Here is a 16932-nt window from a genome sequence, read left to right on the forward strand (position 1 = left end):
CAGGGAGTTAGGACTGCCTGCAACCTGAGCTGACAGCTAATCCAGTCCTTTTGGGAAAAGACAAGAAATCCAATGTCAAAGAACTTAAGAAATTACTCAAGGTCACATCGAAGCCCTAAATCTCATTCTAGGCTATCTATACACAGTGCTGTCTCAATATTTTTACAAAACAAAGCTAAGAGGTTTATATAAAAAATCATTTTTCTATAAAGCACCACATTTATAAGGGCAATATTCTTCCTCTCAACTATATTTACAGGCTATAGCCACGCTTTTGCCCCAGACAAACCACCTCATCCTTAAATGCTCTAAGGAAGGTGTTTTGCTGGTTATCTCTACCAGTTCCATGATGGGCTAGTGAATACATTTTAGTGCATTCACATGCAGCATAATCTGGTGACCTGAGCTAAACTCTATAGTAGCTGCAACCTCTGAGTCTCAATTTCCTCTTTTGTAAAATGAGAGTAGTAAGATTTACCTTGTGGAGGTTTGTGGCGGTTAAATGTAAGGCTCACAGAAAACTTTTAGTATAGTGCCAGACATTAATTCTCATTAATGCTAATATTATTATTCACATGCTCTTTCTTTTACTTACACTACTTAAAGTTTCCACACTATATTTGTTTTATATTAGATACTTAGTTTCCACCCCTTCTTGGTACGTCTTGCCTGGCTTGTTTGGATCTGTCATTCGTTTATAAGGGTCTAGGATGTGCCTGGCACTGCTCCTAATAATGAGGCTGCAATAAGAAGGCAGACGCAGATCTTTGCTTTAGAATCTTCTTTCATGTGACTGCTCACTGATGGAGGCTCTCTGATAACTCTACTCTGACAACATTCTGCTTTCAACATGACAGGTGTGACATCTACCTCATGTTCACATTTCAGTAAAAAAAAAAAAAGGTATTTTGAATGCTATTATTTTGGAGTATTCATTATGTCTGATTTAACAAAATCAAAATAACACTAGCTTAAGCAAAACAGAATTTTGTTTGTTTGGTTTTTTTCCCTCTCATGTGGAAGTCTAAGCTATTAGGTGGTTTGGCAGTGGGATGGGGTCATAATTCTGCTACTTGAGTTGTCTAGGGATCAAGGTTGCCTTTATGTTATTGCTTCCACATCCCCTAGGCTGTAGTCTTCATCTATTGGTCAAAGCTGGGTTTTACAACCACATCCTCTACCAGAGAAAGTGGGGGACAAGCAGTGTCTTTTTAAGGGCATGACTTAGGATTTGCATATATACCCTTCCTTTCCATCCTATGAACCAGAACTCAATCATATGGTCATATAGCTGAAAAGGAGATTAGTCCCTAACTGGGAAACCACATGACCAGCTAAAACTCAAAGGAAAGTGGATATTGAAGGCCAACTCTTGGTATCTTCTGCAAACAGAGAGGTGGAACTCTGGTGAAGGATACTAGCCAACCAGTGAGAACCTCAGAGATACAGGAGCCTCACTAGACCATGGATGAGAAGGACTCCACTGTTATATATGAACATGTTCCTGCATCATTCATACTTGTGTTATTTGTATAAATGATATAATAGGGCATTTTCAGCTTTTATTAAAAGAAGAGTTACTTATGTTTGGAGGATATTTCAGCAAAACACATTGACCATTGTCAAACATTTATTTAGAACAATAACAAAAAAGTTATTTTGGCCACATGAAATCTAAGATGCACATTACTTCATTGCAAAACAAATGATTGCAACTTGTATTTTTATCAAAGGACATTACTGATTAACTCCTTGATCCACTGGACCATGAGTAATTTCCACCAATCAGATTTCAGTCATGAATAGAGTCCTTAGTTTACTTCACCTCTCAGAACAAAACCACAGTAATCAGCGTTGTAGTATTTTATATGAGCAACATACATATTCACTGATACAAAGAAATTAGCTAATTATCAATCAATGAAAAACGTATGACCCTTACAAAACTATCTCCCAGCAGAGACAAAAGCCTAGAACAGTTGACTCTATGTAAAAACAAAAATTCAGGTGACTTTGGACAAACATGATATGGCCACATATAGAATTGGCTCTTAGGGCTTTGCTAGCTCCAGAGTTGCTTCTGTTTGGACACTACTATTTAGCTATCAACTTGAAGAGAAACTGTAGATGGCACAGAAACATTAAGTTTCCTATCATGGCAAACTAAGCCCCATAACATAATCAATAGTTAACATTTGTTGAACTCTTATTATTCTAAGCACTTTATATAGGCCATTTTATTGGCCATACCCGTGCCTGCAACACAATATTGCCTCTTCAACAACAAACGATCTCTGCTTACCTTTTTTATCTCATTCCTTGCCACTTCTAGCTCTGCAAAAGATCCAGCTATCCCGAGCCACTTGCATTCCCTGACACATGTTCTCTTTCCCCCCATTTCTCCTTGCTGAAATGCCCTTCTTCCAGCCTTCTCACCTGGTTAACTCCCACATACCTTTCAGATCTCTGCTCAGACAGTATCTCCAACTGGCAACAAGTCTTCCCTGCTATCACCTACGGCCAAAATAGAGAGACCACGATAAGTCTGTCTTTTATGCATTCCCATTCCCCTGTCCCTTTATTTATTTGCATATTCCCTGGGACAGAAAGCTCCTTGAATGCAAGAATGCTGTCACGATGGCCTATGTCCCATGTGCTAAGCATCATGGCTTATACATAGGAATGTACACAGGATGGAGCAGGAGACCTGACACTTAAAGGTGAGGTCTCCCCCACCCCAGGGGATAGTTTCTATTTTCCTAAAAAGATTGTCACTAAAAGAATGTAAGTTTCACAAGAGCTGAGAAGTTTGTCAGATTTATTCACTGATGTACCTCTAGAGCCTAGAACAGGGCCTGGTACCTTAGAAAAACCTCAATATATACTTGTTGAATGACACAACAAAACAAAACATCTACACTTGTTAATGATGTCATTTACTCTGAAAAATATTAGACTGAAAAGCTTTTTTATATTATTGTTTCTCTAAAGTTTCCCAATGCCCATCCTTTTATTAGATATATGTTTCAATGTTAATTATTGATTTTATTTTTTAACTGTGATTTATAAAGATGCATGCAAGCAGAGTTTGTAAAATACATATTATTTTATATTTTTTAAAAACTTCTTGAAACATATTTTAGGTTATCTATAACTCTGATTAAAAATGATACATGCAGGGGTGCCTGGGTCAGTTAAGTGTCCATCCTTGGCGCAGGTCATGATCTCATGGTTTGTGAGTTTGAGCCCCTGATCCAGGCTCTGTGCTGTCAGTGCTGAGCCTGCTTTGGATCCTCTGGCCCTGTCTTTCTCTGTCCCTCCCCACTCGCGCACATATGCACATGTGCTCTCTCTTTCTCTCTCAAAAAATAAACACTAAACAAATAATAATAAAAATAAAATTAAAAATATATAATACATGCAGATAGGAAAAAGTGGGGCAATAAAAACCATCAATGATCATCTCACCAGAGTGATAACCACTTTTAACATTTTGGTGTCCTTCAAGACTTCACATTATTTTCATTTTCTCTCTCAGTTTGTACACATATGTGATATATGTGTGATATGTGTGATCTGTATATCAAACATACATGTACAGATTGAGAGAGAAAATATATATTTACATGTATGTACATATACATATACACATATTTGAACATATACACATATATAAGGTTTTACGAATGTATAATACGTGCTGCCTTATAATACTCTTATTCACTTAACAATTATTATAAGCACATTTTTTGTATCAGTAAACACTTTTCCACATTGCGATTTAACCTACTTTATGGATTTATCCTCTACTAGACAATAAGCAACTTGATAAATCTGGTTCAATGGCTTATTCTGAGTGAGGATGAACATAGTAGCCCTCCATAAACACCCGTTGAATGGATGAGTGTTGTATCTAGATCTCTAAGCACACCCTTGGTGGTTCCCACTGGATACATTTTTTTCAGGTCTAAAGTCTCAGTGAGGGATTATTCACCTCTAAGTGGTAGCTAGCTACCTGAGCTACCTCAACCACAAAAAGAGGAGAATGGTGATAAGAAACAAGAGTCAGGAGCCACAGCTGGACCTCCTGAGGCACGAGAATTGGGAAGCCCCAGGTCTGTAATTCCACTGCTACCCTCGCCCACTCCTCTGCGTGCCCTGCTCTATTCTGGTCACTCCCTGTAAATCAGCTCTCTGCTCTGTGGACAAGCAGAGCTGACAGAATCAGACTTTCAGCTCACGTATTTCTGTTCAAGTAATGAACAGAGCACAAGTAGCGTCTCTGGGTCCCATCTTCACCCTCAAAAGATAGAGAATCTGGGTCAGCGGTCCACATTGTCTGTTGTTAACTGGGAGACAGAACGTGTAATAACAACCCATGTCAGCGGGAAGGGAAATGTCAAGGAGGCTCATGAGCCAGTGATGTTAGAGGTGATTCAATGTTAATTACATTGAGGTTAATTACCTGAGGTTAATTATCTGAGGTTAATTACCTCAGATGTATGTCTTGGAGAGCAGTAGAAATGAAAATGAAGAATAGATGTTACCAGAATAGAGGCATACAACAATTTTCCACAAACATTTCCAGCAATAACTTACCTGATGGCTCTATGTTTCTAAGGGCCCACCCTCTGCATCACCGTGAAACAGGTCAAATTTGTCATCTGTTCTGTTCCAGCTTCAATTTCAGAGTCCCCCTCCCTCTGCTGTTAGCCCCCTTTCTCCCTACTGAGCAGAAGCCCAAACTGTGTCCCCCTTCCCCTGGAAGCTTTTCTCAAACTTTCACAAAATAAGGTTCCATTCCCTCAAAACTATTTTCTCTCTCTGCAAATCTAATGAACAAGGTCTTTACTAAGTTAGCAACTGCAGTGACTTATTTATATATACCTCTTCTCGTTCCAAAAAGGATTAAGGGCAGCTTATGAGGATACTTAAAATAAAGCAAGATATCTTAAGTAAAAGTAGGAAAGAAAAACAATGGTAGGAACATAATATGAAGCCAGGAATAAGGTTAATTTTAAAAAGGTTTCTTTCTACAACATAAAGGCCTATGAGTTTTCTATGAATATAATTTGGCTCAATGTTGAAGTAACAAGCACAAAAAAAGAAATCTAATTAGTTGCCCAATTCATAGTGTTCAAAAGGTAAAAAGAGACCAACTGCAAAGAAGTAATTCTTGGAATTAAGACTAAAATAGAATTGCTCTTACGTCCCTATAAAGATGACACAGCCTAATATTATTTAAAAATGTCCTCACAAAGATAAGTTTATTCAGGCCTCAGTAGGGCTGATAATATCACACTCAGAGCTGAAGTAAGGGGTCAGCCTGCTAGGCATTTCCCAGGGTTGCTAGTTCACAAGAATCATTAAAATGTTATCTTCGATAAATTGGAAACCTAAGGCCAGTTGGCTAAAATTTTCACACATGACTTTATATGTATCTGGTAAAACATAAATTGAACTTACCACATGGGATTCTGCTGAAGAAAATTGTGTCCTTAGATCAAAATGGGCACATCGCTAACTCAATTTAGTCTTTTGTGGTACCTATGAGTAAGTTTTTTTGTGCAACTACAGCTAAGATCAGCCATGTCTCAGGCACCTGGAGCTGAAATTCTGAATATGCATAATTCATGGGCTTGATGCATTTACTGGGAAGGAATGATTTATTCACATTTTAAATAATTTAACATGTCTCCCAAGAAGTTGTCTAATTCCAAATATTGCAAGTAATAATTGCATGTAATAAACTCCTTATTTTATTTTATTTTATTTTATTTTATTTTATTTTATTTTATTTTATTATTTTTGAGACAGAGAGAGAGAGAGAGAGAGAGAGTGAGCATGAGCAGGGGAGGGGCAGAGGGAGAGAGAGAGAGAGAAATAGAGAATCTTAAGCTCCACTATGTGTGGAGCCTGACGTGGGACTCAATTTCACTACCACAAGATCATGATCTGAGCTGAAATCAAGAGTCAGATGCTTAACCAACTAAGCCACCCAGACACCCCCATAAATTCATTATTTTACTTATTTTTTTTTTTTTGAGAGAGAGTGTGAGTCGGGGAGGGGCAGAGGGAGCCAGAAAGAGAGAATCTTAAGCTCCACCCAGTGTGGAGCCCAACTTGGGGCTCGATCTCACAACCATGAGATCGTGACCTGAGTTGAAATCAAGAGTCAGATGCTTAACCGACTGAGCCACTCAGGCACCCCCAATTAGCTCCTTATTTTAAACATGAAGGCATTTGTACTCTATTTCCATTATTAGAAACCATTTTTTCACCTTCGCCACTAAGTAACTATTGAAAAAAAATATTTTATTTGTTTATTTTATTATTATTATTTTTAATGCTTATTTATTTTTGAGAGACAGAGTGTGAGCAGGGGAGGGGCAGAGAGAGAGAGGACGAGACACAGAATTCGAAGTGGGATCCAGGATCTGAGCTGTCAACACAGGGCCCAATGTGGGGCTCAAACTCACGAACCATGGGATCATGACCTGAGCCGAAGTCGGACACTTAACTGACTGATGCTCCCCTGGAACCCCTTGAAAAAATACTTTAAATAAAGATATTGGTTTGATGAGGTATCCCATTACTGTCTTGTCTAGGGCTTCCATCTGTCTCAGTCCAGACCTGATTACACCAATGCTCAATTCAATAAAAGCAGCCCCACATGAGTACTGATGACCTAATGTGCTGCTTCTTCCAGAAGAAGCTAGTGGAGCAAAAAGAAAAGAGATTCCAACTCTGTAGGTAAGTGCCTCTGTACACACTTATTTACTAGTGCTGAAATCTAGGTAGAATATAACTTGAGTATGATCAAATATTATCAACTAAATGGGAAGTTACTTTAGAAAGTTATTAACAGCTGGTTAGAGCTAATAAAAAAACCAAAAACAAAAATAAAACAGACAAAATAGATAAAACAGCAATGCAAAGAAAGCCTATAATACCAACAGTTTTTATTACTCCACATTTGGTTAAGTAATTGGGGTCAACATTTAATGCCTCAGTCTATGAGGAAGAATCAGTCAACATTCATCAGCCCTTTATCCTTTGCAAACTTCACAAACACCTCATAAAGAAGGATGGTTATCATCTTAGAAAGAGTTATGACTTCTTTGAAGAAACACTAGATGTTATACTTAAAAGTTCAAGGTGGTACAGTGAAAAATAACTGTCCACAGAAAGATTGGGAGTCCGGGAGACTAGCTTCATGGCCTCGCTAATAAAATTCTGCTGATAGGAAAATATGAACTATTTCTGAAAGAATATCTTTCCAAAATTTTTAAGAAAATTTAGCCAACTTGTTCTAGTTTGTACACAAAGGAGTACAAATAAATATATTTTAGAAAAGTAGCTGGGATCAAAATATCTGAGTAAATTTCTGAAAGAATTTTAGGTCCCCTCAAATCTTTAAAAAGTGCTACTGCTCTCCTGAGAAGTGCTACCTACAATAACATGCCCTATGTTTTCATACACCAAAGGCTGAGAAGAAAAATAAAAACATATGTGGCTGGGATTTCTTTTTTTAAGAAAAGAAAACCATATTTAAGGTTTCCTGTCCAGATGCATCAGTCAGACACATCTTGCTTGTCTGCCTCTATAACATCCTAACATCCGGTCACAGTGCACAATTTTATGTGAACTGACAGATTCCTACCAGAGGAGAAGGGAACTCAAGCTTCTGAACTGTAAGTTAATTGATGCCACAGAAGTAGTTAGGATGGTATTTTCCCCATGTTAACTCTTTTAATTAACTTTATATCCATCACAGTTCTTGTTTGGATAAAATAAATAAATAAATAAATGTGTACCTTGGGTCCAAACTTGAAAGCTTATTTTTGGTCCTGTCAGAGTCATTTAAGCAATAAAGAAAATGTCTCTGTTCTTGTCTTTCCTTTCAAAATTGTCTTGATAGACTAATATCTAATACTTCTTCTATAGGGTGTTTTGTTTCTGGGCTATGAAGATTAATGGTAGGAAATAGCTCAGCTCAGTGTTTTAAATTTTAGGCTTTGGAGTCAGATAGACCTGAGTTGACCTCTATATATTGCTGTATGGCCTTGGGCCAGCCACTGAATACCACTAAGCTCTGGATCCCCAATTGTAAAATGGGATAATAATAGCATCTATCTCATAAGTAGTTGTAAAATTAAATGAGATAAAGCATATCTTCATACTTAAGCACTTCATACTTAAGTGGTGCTAAGAACATAGTAAATATTGACTATATGTTAGCTTAAAAATAAGAAGCCACCAAAAAATGGCATACCAGGTAACTTGGGACAATCTCCTAGTGACAATAACTAGTAGAATAGACAAAACATACTTTAAAAAATTGCTTGAATATACCAAAGAGCTAACAAGGTAGTAAGGAATTATGGGGGTAATATCTAGAAGAAGTAGATTTAGATAGCATGGTATTAGAGCCCTTTTCTCCCTTGGGATTTCTTCCAATTCTGGAAAACATAGCTGAAAACCTGAGAAGCCAAGTAGACCTCTTATCAGCATCATGGAGTTAGGGGACAAAAACTGGTGTTCAAGGACTTCCAAAGGGAGAGGCTTTGCATTAGATAGTAGAAGTAAGGGTCAACTTGAAACAGGTCCTGGTACCGATGAAAGTCTAGTTTCAAATCATCTCAATCACAAATTTTTATTAAGGTGAATGGGCATTTATGGGGTCCCTAGTTGCCTACAACCATGTAGATGTAAATACTCTCTGGGGGACAGAAAATCACCCTGGGCTTCACATTCTCTCTAGAATTTTTCATATACAATGTCTGGTGCTCAATCAAAAATAACTAGATCTCTTTCTTCTTAGATAACTCAGTTCATAATCCATTAGTAAAATAGGTGTTTTGAGGGTGATAGGGCACTAGTTCAACCAATTGGGTAATGGGGACTGAGCATGGTGATGAAGGCATCCAAGAAATGGAGGATGATAAAGATGATGGGAGACTGGTTACAGACATAAGAGGTTTATCCAATAAGGAAACATATTGAAGAACAGAACCAGGTTTCCCCTGTCAGAGAAGGGAGTTACAAATAAGGAAGGAAAACTAGAATAAATCCTTTGGTGCTAGATTAGAAGTGGGGTTTTGGTGTGAATTTGTGTGATTCAATATGTATAGATTGAACTAGGAATGAATATAAATATAAATGTGAATGAACCCACATCCACACACATTCCCTAGTTCTGTCCAATGGGAAGGCCTAAGAACAAGACACCCCAATAATATTGAGTACTCCTAGCATGAAGGTCTTGTTTTCTAAATTCCATTCTCTACTAAAAGAAATTAGAACTTCTTGGAAAAATGGTTAATTCCTGGTTTATTCAGAGAATGGATAAGCCAAGCCTGGAACACCTCGTTAGGTAATAAAATAAAGAAGTGTTCAAATAATTAAGGGACATGTCAAAAGAGACAGAAATTAGTTTCCTATTGCTACATAAGAAATTACCACAGACTTAGAAGCTTAAAACAATACATGTTTATTATCTCATAGTTTCTGTGGGATAAATGTCTGGGGACCGTTTTATCTGAGTTCTCTCCTCAGAGCCTCATAAAGCTGCAATCAAGGTATCATCTGGCCTGTGTTTTCACCTGGATTTTTGACTGGGGAAAGATGCACTCACAAGCTCCTATAGTTTGTTAGAATTCATTTCTTTACACCTCAGTTTCTTGAATGTGACATTATTCCTAGAGGCTTCCTGTCATTCCTTGATATTGGATCACTTATTTTTCAAGTGAGAAAAAGCATGAGATGTGTCCGCTAGGAGGTTATTATAAATTACCACCAAAACCTGACAGTGTATTACAAGAAAAAATTACAGGCCAATCCCCCTCATAACTTAGGAATAAAAATCCTAAGCAAAATGCTAGTAAACAGAATCCAACAGTATATAAAAAGGATAATACGTCATGGTCAAGTTAGATTTACAGAACTGCAAAACTTCACTGACAGCATTGAGCCTCCTTGGGATCCTCTCTCTTTCTCTGCTCTTCCCCCACTTGTGCACATGCACATGCTCTCTCTCTGTCTCAAAATAAATAAATAAACTTAAAAAAATAAAAATAGGGGCACCTGGATGACTCTATTGGTTAAGCATTCAACTCTTGATTTCAGGTCAGGTCATGATCTCATGGTTCCTGAGATTAAGCCCCCCATCAGGCTCTGCACTGACAGCGTGGAGACTGCTTGCAATTCTCTCTCTCCCCCCCCCCTCTCTCTCTGCTCCTCCCTTCTCACACTCTCTGTCTCAAAATAAATAAGTAAACTTAAGAAAATACAAATAAATAAAAACACTCAGATAAATTATTATAAATAATGAAGCTTAGCAATGTCATTGGATACAAAGTAAAAATTTTTAAATTAATTGACTTTTATATTTCCACAACAAATGGAAAATGGAAATTTTAAAATTTCTATGCACAATAGCAAACATAAAAAATCAAATATCCAGGAAGAAATCTAAGAAAAGTTGTGCATGACCTCTATATACATACACACGTGCACGTGCAGACCACACACACACACACACACACACACACACACTACTGAAAAATTTTTTAAAAGATCTAAATAAGTAGAGGAATTTACCATGTTCATGAATTAGAAGATTACCTACTTTAAAGATATTACATTTTCCCATATGAAACTAATGGAATCAATACTATCTCTTACAAAATCTTAGGGCTTTGTGTGTGTGTGTGTGTGTGTGTGTGTGTGTGTGTGTGTGTGTGCATGTGCCTGTCTGTGTGTGTATGTATGGTAGAAATAAGCAAGCTAATTCTAACGTATATAGAGATGCAAATGACTAAGATTGGTTAAGACACTCTGGGAACATCACAAAGTGTGAAAAAAACTTATTCTTCCTGATATCAAGAGTTATTATAAAGCTATAGCAATTGAGACAATGTAGTAATAGTAATAGCTCAAGGATAGAGAAACTACCAGTGGACAGGATAGAAAAAGGACAAACGGACCCACACATATACGGGCACTTGATTATGATGAAGCAGCACGAATGGAGCAGTGGTTAAACAATGATCTTATCAATAACATTTGTTGGGTCCATTGATATTAATATGAAAAATAGTGAAACTTAAGACCTTACACAATACAGTCAAAATATTCAATAGAATAATGGCAAGAGACTTGAACAGACGCTTTACAAAAGAGGATATCCATGTGATTGATAAACAAATGAAAAAATACTCCATTTCATTATTCACCAGGAAAATGCAAATTAAAGCTATAATGAAATATCTCTACCCAGAAGAATCAGTAAAGTGTAAAAGATTGATACTACAAAGTTTGGGCATAATGTGGAACAATGGGAACACTTACCACCACTAGCGGAAGTAAAAATTGGTACGACCACTTAAAAAACTTACAACATTCTTTACTGAAGTTGAATGAATGCATACCTTATATACACCTGCAACTCTAGGTGTATACCAAACAAAAAGCATGCACATGTGTACCATGAAACATGTTTGTGAGTGTTCATTAGCAACACTCTTCATAATAGCCAAAACTAAGAAACAACCCAAGTGTCCATCATTAGTAGAAAGAATAAATAAATTTGCTATATTCACACAGTAGAGTATGACATAGGAAGGGAAATGAACAAAATGCAAATACAGAAAACAGCATGGATGAATCTTATATCTTCAACTGAATGAAAAATCTTGTCACAAAATAGTATAGACTGTGTTTCCACTTACATAAAGTTTAAACACTATCATGCAAGTATTTGGGATAGTGGTTACCTTAGAGGAAGAAAGAAGGGCTAGTGGTTGGGAATGAGCACAAGATGGGTTTACGGGAAGCTGGAGATACTGTTTCTTGAATGAAATGTTAACTACATGATTGTTTTGTGATCATCCTGAGGTCTACATTTACATTTTGCTCACTTCACTAGATGTAAACTAGAACATACTGTATTAGCTTCTAAACGTTTTCTTCATTGGTTTCAGGGGAGGGACCAAGTAAGACTCAGGAAGAATCTGGCTAATTAATGCTAATAGCATTACCAATTAGTGCTTCTACCATTACTATGTTAACTTTTATATTTTTTGATGTGATGATATAGTTCTTTTCTTCCTAATTAGCACTGCCTAATTCTTCATACGCAAAATGTAATAGTGACCAAGAGAAATTAGAAAATTGACCCACGCAAATACAAATTTCCTGGAGAAAGGTAAGGGAAATGTAGCAGTAAAACTTGTGCTTTTATCATATTGATTGTTCCTGTTTGACTCTGGGGAATAGCACATCTTGTTGGAGCTGAGATAGTATTTACTTATCTTCTTCAGAGTGGAGTGGTAAGTGCTAACTCCTGAAAGGATGTAATATTTTAAAGGAAAGATGATAGATACTTAAAACCCAAATCTCTGTAGTATGATTTGAACACATTCACAATCCAATAAAAAATTTCTTCAAATTCTCTCTTTCAATTGTCGTTTTCCTTTATTTAAAGTGAACTCATGGGATGATGCCAACATCCTCAGGCTATCATGTACCACATTTCTTTTTTAGGCACTTCATTTCCCCAAACTTGCTTTTTTGTTGTAGTCAGTCAGATCTCCCAGGTGACGCTATGGTTTAGTTCCACAAATTTCAGTTACGTAAGATGAATAAGTTCTAGAGATCTACTCTACAACATTGTGCCTATGGTTAACATTATTAAATCATGCACTTAAACGTTTAAGAGGGTAGACCTCATATTAAATGTTCTTGCCACAAAAATATTTTTTTAATATTAAAAAACCATATATTGACCACTTACTGTATTCCAGGAATCCTGCTTTAGCCTCTCTGAAAAGGCCTGTGTCCCATTCATAGGCACAGATATTAGACTTTGTTCCATAGGAATTTCCTGATGACAACATTGCCAAAGCTTATTTTGGGATTTTGCTTCACTTTATGGTGAATTCTAGAGTGAATGTTTTCACTTAAGAATTCAAACAAATTGAAACAATGTTGTATTCTACATGTATGCATTTTGACTTTCATCTCTTACAAAGGGGGCTGGAGGAGAAAGGTCAATAGGAAACATGAGAAACTAAAGTGGAAAGAGCATGACTTTAGTTGGGAAAGTGTAATCGAAACCAAAATAATGAATACATCAAGTTACACAATGAAGCATCTGTCATTACACCACAGTGTATGTATAATAAGCCACCAAAGAAATAGCTGCCTAATTTAATGGGATTAGAGCTAATTGGACTAGATGCCTCTTCACATAAATAATCTCCTGTAGGGAATGGAAGTACTTCTGGAATTTTCTCCATTCTGTAAGTAATGGGTGTGAAAAGGAAATAGGAAAACAGATATGTTTGATCCCTTTGGAAAATATTTTAGCTTAATTAAAAGTGTATAGCTTTGTAAGTACCGAATAATGTATGCCAGTGATTAGGCCATTTTCATAATTTGATAAAGGCTTCGAATTTCTATAAATGATTGTGAAGTAAGCTTGTAAATATCCAGACATAATACAGCAAGTACACGTGACCACATTAAAGTTTGTGAATGTAAAGGCACACGAGGATTCCCAACAACACAGAGTAAATAGTAAAACCCCACCACAGATTGCTACAAGCCTGATGGCAGAAATGGCTTTTCCATTTCATTTCCTGATCTCACAATCCTGAGTTATATAACATGTTTAAAATGAATGAATTTGTCTCCTTGATGAGTTTCCCAGTCCTCAGTTTTAAAGAGGAAATGGAAAAGACTGTGGTTCCCGCACACACAAAAACGGTTATATGTGTTAGCTCACATGCCTCATTTTTATTCAATCCAAAATAAACTTTGACCCTCTGATACTGTAGGTGGCTCCTTGGGGAAGGGCTTCGGGAGCAAACCAGCACATAGTTGTGGCATGTAAACGAATGCTCCTGGCCAGGCCCTTTCAAAACCACAGTATCCCTTCCCCTCCTGCACAGTGCAGGTCAAAAATAACTATCAGAAGAATCAAAATCTTTCCACTTTGTTTGGATCTCTTAATTAGGAAAAACCACGCAAAATAACTTATCCAGATTCCATCATAAACAATTAGCAACTGCCTTTTAAAAGGCCTATGGCCTTTTGACATTTCAGTTACACAATTCAAAATAATTTCAGAGGACAGTTAACTTGGATCCTCTTCTATTTAGCTTTATCTTCCTTTAGGGTATACACATGTGACTTTTTTTTTTTTAAGTGTATTTATTTATTCCGAGAGAGACAGAGACAGCGCAACTGAGGCAGGGAGAGTGGGGGAGAGAGAGAACCCCAAGCACGCTCTGCCCTGGCAGCACAGAGCTTGACCTGGTGCTCAAACTCACAAAACCGTGAGATGATGACCTGAGCCAAAACCAAGAAATGGAGGCTTAACCGACTGAGCCACCCAGGAGCCGCACGCATGTGACTTGTTAAGCTACAGATTCCATGGAGGTCCACGAGCTGTGTTCACTGTCATTGCTGATGCTGTTGTTCACCATCTCTGTTTAAGGTAGTGAGTCACTCACTCACAGTGCATGTCCTGGGAGAGAGATCCCGAAGCAGATGGAGGGTGAACTCCCTGCCTCAATCCTGACACTATCAAATCACAGGTCCCAGTTGAGGCAGATGGCAGCCACTACCTCAGAATCCACATATGTAGAAAGGTACTCAATTTCCAAATACCCAAACATGTAATTGAGCTGACATATCACTAGAGATGATTGCGTCTTTAAAAGAAAATTAGCCTCATCGAGCAAAACTGTGGCTAATTTTAATTTTCTTACCTCCACTCTCTTTTCCTAAATGCCTCATGAGCAGTACCTTTCTGGGCAAATGTCTTTCCAAAGAAAAAAGGACCAAGGACAGGTCCTGGTTGAGAAACTCCGGGGTTGACTTTTAGTGTCCTCCAGAAGGCTCAGTCAGAGTTGCTCAAGATTTTATTTTCTTTAGTATAATTACACTTATAATGATGATAGCAATACTTATAGCTACTATTTGTTGAATATTTACTATGTATGAAATAGGTACTAATGTCATTCTTATTTCATAGGTGAACAAATGGAAGTTTACTAAATTCACCAACTTGCCCAAAGTGGATTCTTAACCACCAACTTATATCATCTCACATTTCCTTTTTTGCTTTTTTCTTTTAATTTTATTTCTTGCCTTGTTCTAAAAAGAGAGTTTGATATAGAGATGTTATTTTCAGTGTCCAGTTGCAAGTTATTTATTAAAGTAGCATTTCCCCCTATCATAAACATTTATGAGAATATTGTTTTAGATTATTGCTATCAGCGTATTGGGTTTAAATAAATTGTAGCAAGAAAAACAGGAGAGAAAATGGTCAGAACCTTAGCTCTAGTCCTAGCTTTGTCACTTCTTTCCTTGCTGCCTGCCCTTGAGAGAGCCCTATGACATACCCGAACCTCAATTCTGTTATCAATAAAATGGGTAAGGCAATAGCATCTATCCTGATCACATTACAGAGGTTAGTTATTAGAATATTTACAAACTCTAAAGTGCCACACAGGTGTCAAATGGACTTACCACTACCCATATGATCCTAGATGCTCCGCAATCCCAGGAGGTCTTGCTCCTGCCTCGCGAGGCTTAGCTGTTCATTTTGGAGGACTGAACACGGGTCATATTCTCAGTTACGTATGTTCAGGATTCAGTTTATCAAACAGCATGGGGACTGTGACTTTGCATGGTTGAACTGGCATATCTCGACTCAATGTCTGAAAGGCAATGAGCCCTGAGAATAAGGTTGATACTTTATTCAACTTAAATCCTTAGACCTAGCACACAGTAGGTGCTCAGTAACCATTAGTTAAATTAAACACACCAGACAAATGAAATCTGATCATAGATCCACAGGTGGAAATTAACTTTCTTCCCAAATTCACAAGTGGAAAACCTGCCCATTCACTGCCATAGAATAGTTAAATTTGGCAGATTAACAGAGTTTTGAAGATTTGGGATTTTACTCCTGACCACTCTGTTGCTTTTCTCTCTAATTTGGGACAACTCCATGCCAGAACAAGTCTGATGTTTTAACTTAAGTGAATATCAAAAATAGAGAAAGCAACTGTGACAACACAGTTCCTAATGAATGTAACAGTGAGGCAGAAAAGAGAGCAGAGTAGCTTTAAGCTGTGGAAGAAAAAGAAAAAGTTACTGCCAGGAATGCTGGGAAACTGTCAAACCCACAGCTTCTATGAAAGCCAGAATTCTCCTTGTGAAAATAATGACAAGTGACATCCGAGCTGCCCTTTTACAGCTTACTATACAAAAGGCATCTGTGCCTCTCAGCACAAGGGCTGAAAATACAGGGCAGGCAGTACAGGAAGATGCAGGTTAGGAAGCCTGGAAGGCCAACACGGAGGCAGAGTCCAGAGGCTAAGAGGACTCTGCCGTATGGTTCATTATCATGATTCAGGGGGGGATTGTCTTGGTCCGCAGTTTCCTGAAGGGGTTCATCTCTACCTCACAGAAGGCACTCTGGGGTTTGAAAACTTCATTCCATTCCCTAAGTACCCTCTGAATGGACCAGGATGTGCTTCAGGTGAGGTGATCCTGGAACAGTCCCCCTAGTACCAGATCAGTCTTTATCCATCCCATGTTCTTCCACGCTGAGCTTGGGTTAGTCATGGAGTGGAGTGAAGTTGGGGTGAGCGAAGGAGAGGTGGAAGGACTGCTGATGTCTGATAAAGCATTTATTCCATGTTTGACATTTGGTTAGACTCCAGAAAATCCTACCCAGGATACAGAGTTTAACAGACTCCAAATGTCATTATGCTCTCTCCGCCAAGGACATGCCCTGTATTCAAAATCTCTGGGACACAGGACAATGGAAACAAAAAGCAGAGAGGCAGAGAGAAAACAAACACCTATTCTCTCCCTGGAATGTAATGATTCTACTGCATGTTTCAAGCCGAG

At 37.7% G+C, this 16932-nt stretch overlaps 1 protein-coding gene across 1 annotated transcript in view; it reads right to left on the reverse strand.

The window, feature by feature from the left end:
- The window catches only part of ODF2L (outer dense fiber of sperm tails 2 like), a 170050-nt gene that overhangs the window by 6690 nt on the left and 146428 nt on the right, over nt 1–16932 (reverse strand). Inside the window, exon 18 of the transcript XR_006584457.1 lies at nt 2456–2514. The gene's annotated coding sequence lies outside the window, so the exon portion shown is untranslated. The remainder of the gene's footprint in view (nt 1–2455; nt 2515–16932) is intronic.

Source organism: Felis catus, chromosome C1, assembly GCF_018350175.1.
Source record: "Felis catus isolate Fca126 chromosome C1, F.catus_Fca126_mat1.0, whole genome shotgun sequence".
NCBI classification, from domain to species: domain Eukaryota; kingdom Metazoa; phylum Chordata; class Mammalia; order Carnivora; family Felidae; genus Felis; species Felis catus.